This window comes from Panicum virgatum, chromosome 9K, assembly GCF_016808335.1.
Source record: "Panicum virgatum strain AP13 chromosome 9K, P.virgatum_v5, whole genome shotgun sequence".
NCBI lineage: Eukaryota > Viridiplantae > Streptophyta > Magnoliopsida > Poales > Poaceae > Panicum > Panicum virgatum.
This window is the reverse complement of record NC_053144.1, coordinates 19,971,437-19,982,248: the sequence shown is the minus strand read 5'-3', so window position 1 is coordinate 19,982,248 and position 10,812 is coordinate 19,971,437.

Below are 10,812 nucleotides of genomic sequence, written 5' to 3'. Positions count from 1 at the left end.
CGCCTGGGGGCCGGCCACGGTGGAGGCCCGCCTCTGCTCGCCGGTGTGGTGGCCATCCGCGGGGCGGTGGACAACCGCCTCTGCTCGGCGGCGTGGGGGCTGGCCATCCGCGGCCGCCTTCGCCGTCGCCTTCCGCGGCCGCCGTCCCCGGCCGGCGGCGCCATCCGCAAGGCCCCAGGCGCGTCGCCCCCGCCCATGGCCGGTGGGCGTAGCGGCCAGCCCGGCTCGGCGCGGCCGGGAGCGTGGCCCCCGCCCGCGAGGCCGGGTCCGCCCCCTGCGCGCCTGCCGTGGCGGCCAAGGCCGGCCCGAGCGGGGAGCCTGAGGCCCGGCCCTGCTCGCCGGCTTGGGGGCCGGCCGTGGCGGCGGCGGCCTACTCCCCACTACCCTGCCCCGCGATCCGCAGTTCGTCAAGGTTAGACGGCAACGGCAATTTAAATATGCATCTTTAGTTCAGGTGTTACAAACTCACAAGTTATTATTTAGCGAATATGCTAGTTTAGTTTAGATGTTACAAATTCGCAAGTAATTAATTAGCTTCAAATAGAGTACATTCGGTAGTAAAGTAAATTTGGTAGAGTAAATTCGCTAGTTTAGATGCTAGTTTCTGCTTTGATGTTGGGTTCAGGGACTATAGCATTTAGGATCTTAAATAGTACTGCTATTGATGATCTACTTTTGTTTGAATTCGGCAATGAATTTTGTTTGAATTGAATTCATCAACTATTTAGGTGGGGAATGAGTTGTTGGTACTTTTCAATTGAATTCACCCATGAATTTTGTTTGACATAAATTTCAAATTTATTTGCTAGCTTCTGTAATTTGAGATAATTTCAAGTGGGAATTCGATACAAATTAATTAGCAAGTCTCCATAACTTTAACAATTTCATTTTTTTACATTACACACGTAATTATTGTCGTCTTGTGCATACAACTAGATGGACAATGTAGTAATCGTTTATCATGGGGGAAGTGTCAAGGAAGATGATTTTGGAAATATTAGATTTGTTGGAATGCAAAGGGCCCCTATGTTGTTTGTTGGGCGGCCGTTGTTTGCAGAGGTGCTTGCAAGGGGTAGTGATCTGATTCATTGCAATTCAAATGACGGTGAAATCAAAGTTGAGGGGGGTACTTCACTATGGTAAATCGGGCTTAACTTATCATAAACGGCTGCTCCCAATAGCATGTCAGGATGATTGGGAGAATTACGTAAATTGTGTCATGAAGAATGAAATTCCATTAATTGATTTGCTTGTGAGCAAGTTGTCACATGATTCAAGCCCTCATATGCATTCTCCTCCCGGGAATAATTGCCATTCACCTCCTCGCGAGTTATCGCCTGAAAAAGAGTTTCCTGCACCTCCCGATCCTCCAATAGCAAACCGTTCTGGAAATGTGCAACATACGGTTGTGGTCCCTGATGCAGAATCCGGCCCTAATTTCGATGGCATATCTCATGATCCTGCCGCACAATGTCATAATCATGATGATGTAACGCCTGCTCAGGAGATTTCTTTGAGCCAGAATCATCCAAGTAAGTGCAGTGCTCTTTGGCAATGTTCATTCCAATTGATGCTTCCACTATGATCTGAATGTTTTTAACTCACTTAGCCAATACCCTACTTCTTTCTGGCGTCAATGCAGGAGACATTGCATATAATATTGTTGTTCCTCCTGTTCCTCCAGCAACCAGTACCGGCCGGGCTTCTAACAGTGTGGAAGTTCAAATTGAGGATGATGAGGAGCCTTATGAAACGGCAAGAGCTGTTGATTCTGATGATGACCGCTATGTTGGTACAGCACCATTGACTGAAGAAGAAAGGGAGCTCCTCAGACGATTATGTCCTGACCGTGATCCACTAGTGCCTGAATTCAGCGATCTCAGACATTGCCAAGGTGCATTTGCTAAAGGAAGAGAGGACGAGTTGCTAGAGCCTCATGAGCCAGGGGACCGTTCGGAACTTGCAAAGGGTCTTCTATTCAAGGACTTGGCTTCTATTCGTAAATGGTTACAAGAGTACTCTGTGAAACATAAAAGGCCATTCAGAGTTGTGCATTCTTATGTGAACCGATGTTACACAGTTGTTTGTGAGAAGGTTGACTGCAATTGGCGGGTATGTGCTCGGAAACAAAAACTCACAAAAAAGTTCAAGATCACCAAAGTTGTTGGTCAACACACATGTGCGGAAAATGAATTGCAGCTTAAGCATCGACAGCTGACCTCGACCCTCATAGCCAACAAGTTGTGCCGCACATTGAAGGATCAGCCGAATTTGTCGGTTCGGACGATTATAAACTATGTTGAGGACATGTTTGGATACAGGATAAAATATGGGAAGGCATGGCGGGCAAAGCAAAGGGCATGGAAGATGATATATGGTGATTGGGAGGAGGGATTTGAGAAATTGCCTGCCTTGTTGAATGCAATGAAAGCAACAAATCCAGGCATGCATTATGAGTACATCCCAAAACCAAATGCATGGTCGTAGGACGGACGTCAATTTTTCTAGCGTGCATTCTGGTGCTTCCCCCAGAGCGTCGAGGCCTTCAGGCATTGTCGTCCAGTGTTGTCCATTGATGGTACATTTCTTTTGGGTAAGTACATGGGCACACTCTTGGTAGCCATTGCATGTGACGCGGACAACGCGCTGGTTCCTCTAGCATTTGCCTTGGTTGAAATAGAGAACAAAGACAGCTGGGGATGGTTCTTGCGGCTTGTTCGGATACATGTCATTGGTCCTGGAAGGGAGGTTGGCGTAATATCTGATAGACACCAAGGAATCCTAAGTGCGGTCTAGGAGCAGATCCCGGGATATGCCCATTGCACCACCGTTACTGCACTCGTCATCTCGCCCAGAATTTGTTTGACAAAGATCACATTAAGGATAACTTTAAGTTATTTGAGCTGGTGGCTCGTCAGCTGGAGGTGCAATTCTTTCAGGAGCAGTTGGAGAAGCTAAAAACAACAACAAACAACTAATGTAGGCTGTGGCTTAGAGGATTGCTGAGGGAGCGTGAGAAATGGTCAAGGGTTTATGATCATGGTGGCTGGAGGTGGGAGTTTCAGACTAGCAACATGGCGGAGTTGTTCAACAGTGTACTTAAAGGCATACGTGGCATGCCTGTAAATGCTATCGTAGCATTTAGTTTCTCAAGGTTGGTCGCATGGTTTAATAAGAGACATGAGCTGGCACTACAACTGCAGAGTTCGAACCAATTATGGCCCGATAAACCTTTAGGTCATCTTGCAAAGGCAAAGGATAAGGCTCACACACATGAAGTGGAGTGTTTTGACCACGCCACAGGAAAGTATCAGGTCACGGAATGGGGGTGGAACAACATCGGATGGAGAGTCCCTGCCTTCAAGGAGTTAGTTGTTATATTGATTCATTTCTCATGTACTTGTGGGAGAACTAGACAATTCCACTTTCCGTGTTCTCACTTTGTTGCGGCCGCTCGGCACCGAAACTACAACTTTGAGAGCAAGATACCATGGGAGCTAAGTGTTGACAGCATGGTCCATACATGGGCACCCCGTTTTGAGCCGTACCTAGACGAAGGTCAGTGGCCACCATACGCGGGTCCGGTATACATTGCCGATCCTAGTACGCGTTGGAACAAGCGTGGTTCTAGAAAGAGATCGAGATACGACATGAGTATGGACCAAATTTCTGGGAGAACTAGGCGGGGTAGAGCACGACATTTTGTTGAAGACCCTGAGCCAATCAATTGTCATAGATGCGGCAGAATAGGCCACAATACACGTACATGCAGTTGGCCGCTTAGCCAGGTAATAGACATATTTGAATTATTTGAAGTTTCCATTACTGCAATTATGTGCCTTGCTTTCTGGCATAACTTGAGTACTTGCTTTGTTACTTAATCGTAATACTTGCTTTCTTACATAATATTAGTCCTTGCTTTCTTACATAATTATTTTTTTGCTTAGAAATCAAAGTATTTGGTTTCTTAACTAATGTTTAGTCTGAATTTATTTTAATGGATTACTTAATGTTGTAGGATGGAGCTTCCGCACCTTCTAGATCCGTACTACGATCACAACCACCGAGGACGACGCACCGCGGAGGGGGAGGTAAGGACAGTCATAACCTTTTCAATTCCTTTTATCTTATACTTATGCTTCTTTAACGTGTTATCACTTTGTGCAGGAGCTGCCCCCCTTCGTGTTCGAACCCATGACGGGTTGCAGGAGATGCGGTACGATGAGAGGTACACTCCTCTGCTTAGGAGGGCAAGCTTTGACGTCGTATCGTATCAGGTTCGTCGCGGGTTACCTCACTTCAACCCTGCGGCGATTACAGCTTTGGTTGACAGGTACATTCTCTTTGCAACACAGAATGCCATTTATTACGTTATTTGAGAATGCTTCGGAGAGATACCCTTATAATTTGCCATTTGTTGTGTAGGTGGAGGCCTGAAACACATACATTTCACCTACCCTGTGGTGAAATGACAGTGACACTACAGGACGTCCAGAAGATCCTTGGCCTCAAAATTAGAGGCCGTGCAGTTACAGGCCAGTGCAGGTCTGACGGTTGGAGGGATCGGGTGGAGGGATTCCTCGGGGTTGAGCTTCCTGAAGCAGGACCTAGAACTCGGACCTCAGGAGTGCCTATCAGTTGGCTTCGGCAACATTTCGGCCACTGTCCGGCAAATGCCGATGCGCAGATAGTTTCGCGGTACTGTCAAGCGTGGATACTGCACTTGTTCGGGTGTGTTCTTTTCCCAGATGCTACCGGTAAGATGTACTATTTCATTTCAATTGTTAATACTCTGCAATTACAATTATAGATCGTATCGAAATTGACACATGGCCAATCTGCAGGGGACAACGCGTCGTGGATGTACCTTCCTCGCTTGACTGACTGGGACACGGCGGGGTTTTACAGCTGGGAATCCGCTGTGCTGGCTTTCTTGTATTGCCAGCTCTGCGAAGCATGCCGACGCACCTCGCAGAACGGGTCTATTGGGGGTTGTGTCTACCTTCTCCAGATTTGGATGTGGTCCCGTATACCTGTTGGACGCCCCATGGTTCTTGATCGACGGCAGTGGTTCAATGTGGCAGATCCCCGACTTCGACCTACCTTTGCATATCTTTGGGACCAGGTCACAGTGAACTATGCGAGAGTGACTCGGGCTTACGTGGAGTATGGCAACGAGCACGACACGCTGGCACACTCGATGGTTAGTAACTTGTCTGTCATACGAATGCAAGAATTACATGTATAAGGACATATTTTGATTCAGTTTTGAACTTTCACAGGTCACTTGGGATCCGTACGATGGCCTGGAGGAAGCTGATATCCAATTCAGCAGCATGTACTTCGCCGATGACGATTTGTATACGATGACGTGCCCTCTCATATGCTTTTATGCTGTTGAGTACCACTTGGCGCATAGAGTTGCACGGCAATTTGGTTTCAGACAGGAGTGGCCAGTGCGTCCGTTGTCCACTTCCGTCGAGTTGCACAAGTAAGTTTCCATTCCATGAACGGTATCCTATTTTAAGTTATGATATCTTTGCATGTCGTCCAGAACATATGAAGTAAATAGATGTTTTAGTCTTTTGAAGTGTCAGTTTATACAATGTTCTAGTTACCCCTAACTTGTTTATCAAAATTTTGTCCACTATTCATGATGCAGGGTGGATCGATAGAGACAGAAAAAGACCACTGATTTTGCGAGGCTCCACCAAAGCTACATCAAAGAATGGGATCTTGCCGCGGACAACATCATTCCAGAGGAGGATCCACATAGCAATGAGAACTTCCGGACGTATCTCGGGTGGTACTTGAGTGCGACGCAGTGGCGGAGCTTGATCTCCGATTTCAGAAGAATGAGGGGGAGCCACCCTTTTGCTACAGTAATGAACAGTATCAAAATCACTATTCATTACGTGTAAAATTTGCACAGCCAGGGGGCCATGGGCCCCTTTGGCCCGCATGAAGCTCCGCCCTTGGCGACGCAGCCGAAGCTCAAAGGACAGTAGACACAGGCGGACTACGGGGACATTCAGTCTTCCGAAGACAAAGACACGTCCTACGACCTGGCGACCAGAGGTGGCACGATAGTTGAGGTTGCTCCTATCCTCGACCGAGTGGTAGGTTAACAAAAACAAATTTGATCATTTCGATTAGCCAATGACTATCATTCAGTTTCAAGATTTGATCAGAATTCGTATTTTCTTCTCTTTATTTCCAGGGCAACGCGCTGAAGCAGTCCGTTGTTGACATTGAATAGTTTCCAACGGCAGGAGTAGATGAGCCAACTTTGAAGAACTTTCTTGCCGTAAGTTTTATATCACCTCTTTCACTCGTCAGTTTCCATTAACTTGAACAAATTATAACGTTCAACTACAACGACTAGCACGTAGACTACGGCATGCTGCCGCTCGTTGTGGGTGCAGGACTGTGGGTGCGATGGACGTACAACAGCCATCATTGCACGCAGGACCCTCTGGAGGCCAAGGCTCATCGGAGAGCACAAGGGATTCAGTCCAGGACACTGTGGCAGGTAGCGGCGATGACATGGCCGAGAAGATTGGACAGTCTCAGCTTCAGGGAGCTCCTTCCACGCAGGAGTCCCAGCCTCCAGCACAGAGAGCACGTCGCCCTCGCGATTGTTACACTCCAGACACCGACGCCCTCGGACGCAAGGGCAAGGGTAAGACTAGGAGACAGTGAGGGTGTTTGACTATGCATGGTACGACTCTGAATGTTATGTAATATGGAGCTTTTGTATTATTTCAATTCATGGACTAGGATGTTATTTGTTGTGTTTGAACACTATGGACTGTACTATGGACTGTTATGTTTGAACACTACGGACTGTGCTGTCTGTTTTTATTTTGGCTGTACTGTACTTATCATTTGGTTCCATGGATATTATCGATGTCAATTTGTTATGTTTGTGGGTTCCATAATGCTCGTGAAATAAGAGAAGCTCTTGTAAATTTTTTTCGTGATTTAATCAATGACAAATTGAATGAGCCGTGCCTAGCGGCCGCCTCTAGCAGATGGCGCCAGTGAGCGCCGGCCGGAGCCAGGCGGCAGACGATGTGTGTGTGGGCGGGCGCGTGCGTGTGTTGGGGTCGGGGAACCGGTGGTAGCGGTTTACAGAAAGAGGAGGCAATGCAACTAGGCGAGGTGAGGCGACTGGCTTATTACAGATGTTCACCGACGGGATGGATGGCGGTCGGCGTTTCTTCAAATGCCCACGCGCATGGGTAATACTCGGTTGTTTCATTTATTTATCTTCATTGAGACACCTTACATGAAATTCGTTTTGCAGTCTTTCGATGCTCCGGAAAACTATGATTTTACTAGGTGGGTCGATCCTGCACCAATTGATTTAGTTTAGGAGTTCATCGAGTACCTCCAGATAAAGATCTTTGATCTAGAATGCAAGGTGAACCATTACGAGGAAGTGAGCGAGGCTAACAAAGACGACGAAGATGATGATAGCAGCAATGCGGCCGCTTCACAGGATGACCCATGCACTATTTCTTACTGCAACTGTCCTTGTCACAGGAAAAAGGGCCCTACACCTCCGCCTGCACCACCTGCAATGGGTGGATACTGCGGAGAAGGCTCAACGCAGTTTGCTGTGTGGGGTACGGCTACTAGAACTACCCTACTGCTAGTGACATGCTATATCGTCGTGTTTGTTGTGTTTTCTTAAATTACCTAAGGCATGTTAGGTTAGTTCAGAATCTGTTTACTGTAGTTTGCAATTGGTTCTGCCATGCCACTGCATGTGTGATATGTGTTTCATTATTATTGTATTATGATGTAAACGTGATGGTTCACATTATGTAATGCATTTCTTAGTTCTTATTTCTTACCGTTATATTAATTAAATATGTGATTTTTAGTATTCTAGTGATATGAAAAGCTCCGAAAATATTAAGGACAAGTTCAAAGGTTTAATATATTCCCGGCTAGAACTGCAAATTAATGGTAAAAGTTACAACACACAGAGTCAAGCTCTCAACTGAAAACATAAACAACTAATTGCAGTGGCATGTGCACGTGACAAGGTAATTTCTTGTTGCATCTAAACCTACCATGCCTTATGGAATGTAAAATGCCGGGATTACATGGTACTACTCTACTGAGTGCACCGAGGATATTTGCCATTCCTAATTGCTTCGGGCCCGGCTTCCTTCACACGGCGTGCCCTCTCTCGCTTTCTCTCACTGTCAGCTTCACGTTCCGCCGCCGCCTTACGATCCACCTCCTCCATCCTCTTGCGGATCTCTTCTTGCTCTTTCTTGTGCTTCTCCTCTTGCTGTTACTCGTGCTTCATTCGGCGCCAACGTTCTGCAGCCCACCTTGCTTGTTGTTCCACAAAGTCCTTTGTCTGCTGCGACTGCACGGTGTCGAACCACTGCATAAAATCACAAAGAGGCGGAGGAGACTTTGTCCAACAAAAGTTAGAATCATAACTCAATGTTAGGTCACAAAGAAAAATAGCGTCTGTTGTCCTGCTACCTTGGCCCGGTCTTTGCCGTATCGCTTAGGTGGATCACACATAAAGAACCTCATGTCGTAGTCATCGCCTAAAACATCAGATTGCATGAACTTGCATAACGAACCGCAGAAGCACATTGGCACATCAATTCCTTCGGGTACGGTGGCTTCACACTTGCTCCACAGAATGTAGGTTGATCCTGACGAAGACATTGGCGCTATAGTGTGGTGCGCCAAATGACGAACAATGATTTCAATAATGCACATATCGTATACCAAATCGATGCGTGAAAAATATAGGAGGGGATAGAGGATACTTTGCTCTTGCAAATACGCGGTTCCAATCGGAATTTCCAAGGCCCAATTTCTCGATTCGGATGGTTTGGCGAGTGGGAGTTGAGAAACTAACTGAGAAGATGGTGAAAGAATGGATGGAACCCCGGGGAAGAAAGGGAGGGGTGTATAAATATTTACGCTCGGCGCCACGGACCTTGGCGCCGAGGTCTAGGTCCACGTCATAAGCCACGTCGATGCGGACGACACGCTGGCAGATAGCTCGGCGCCACAGGCCATGGCGCCGAGACGTTAAAGCTCGGCGCCACAGCCCATGGCGCCGACCCTAGGGTCCATTGCCAGAAAACGTTTGACCAGGGGTCTATTTGTGAATTTCTTTCGCATGAAGGGCCAAAAAGCAAAAAAGGCGGCGGAGGAGGAGGGGTTTAAGGCTGCTGCAGAGTGCAGGCCTGAAGGGAGAGAAAAGAAAGAGTAACACTGGTCCACATCCGACAGAAGAACCCGGCCGGGCCGGCCCATGTTGGTGAGGCTTTGGCAACGTCTGAGCCGTTCCCTCAAGATCCAACGCCCAGAAATTACATTCATATATTTTCCGACAAATGCAGACTTGGACATCGTATTTTTGTGTTTCCAGCCTCCCAAATTCTCAACATCAAGATCGGTCCTCTAGTCGACTACGAGGAACCAAAACATATTGACATAGGCCAACAGATGAACCGACGTGTAATCTAGATGCCACTAGAGAAAATTGTCTTATATAAGTAAAAAAACAAGATTAAAAAAGGGGTAGAAATAGCATACCCTTGTACGGTTTCTTCTCGAGAACTTGGATGAAAAATATAAAAAGTACATTGGACAGGACGAAGGCGAACTTGGATGTTATGGATAGTCATTGAAACTTAGCTTCCTTTATCAAGCTATCTATAAAATCTATATAATTAGTCCTCACCACAAAGCACTAATATCTATTTCTCTCAAAACTCAGCTACATTATTTTGACCATTCGATTGTTTCCAGTGAACTCGTATATCCATTGGATCAGACTATCTATATGGTCTTTCTACCTTCTAATATTATTGATGCACCCACTCATGATAACAATTAAGAATAAATGCAGCAAATGACATTTAGAAGATGAAAAGGAATTGATTAGCTCAGCGCAAAGATTCAAGACCCATCGTCTTTCAGGCCCGGCAGCCGCATTATTTCTCTCCTCTTTGTTTGCTGGGTTATCTAATCGAGTTCCAATTTTATGTGTTTGATTTGGTTTCTACAAAATATTTTTTGATTGAGAATTCGTTAGAAACTACTCTTTTAATCCTGCCTGTAAACTGTGAGATGAATTTATTAAACCTAATTAATTCATCATTAATTAGCAAATATTTAATGTAGCATCACATTGTTAAATCATAACGCAATTAAGCTCAAAAAAATTGTCTCGCAATTTATACCCGAACTGTGCAATTCAATTTTTTATTTTATCATTTATTACTTCATACACGTGTCTAAATATTCGATGTGAGGTTTTTTGACAAAAAATTATCTTATTTAGATACACCGTGTAAAAGTTTTTGAAAGCAAATCTTTTCATATTGGAAATATTAAACATTGACTAATCAAAAAAATAATTACATAACTCAATTATAAATTACAAGATGAATTTATTAAGCCCATTTAATCCGTCATTAGCACATGTTTATTTTACCAAATTAGTGTCTAAGTATGGTCTAATTAAGCTCATTAGATTTATCTTTTAATTTATAAATAAATTATGCAATTTATTTTTTATTTTATTTACGTTTAATACTCTATGCGTGTCACACATATTCAATGGGATACTCTAGTTTTGTAATTTTGAATTTGGCATCTAAACCTGACGAGGTGCGCGCGCGTTTCTCGAGGGAAAAAAAGAGCAAAAGAACTCTTGGGTTGACAAATGACACGGCGCGGCACGCCGAACCAGGGTTCACCTTTTCGTTTTCTACCGAATCCCGCCAACTCCTGGAAATGAAATTTCGGCCGAAATTT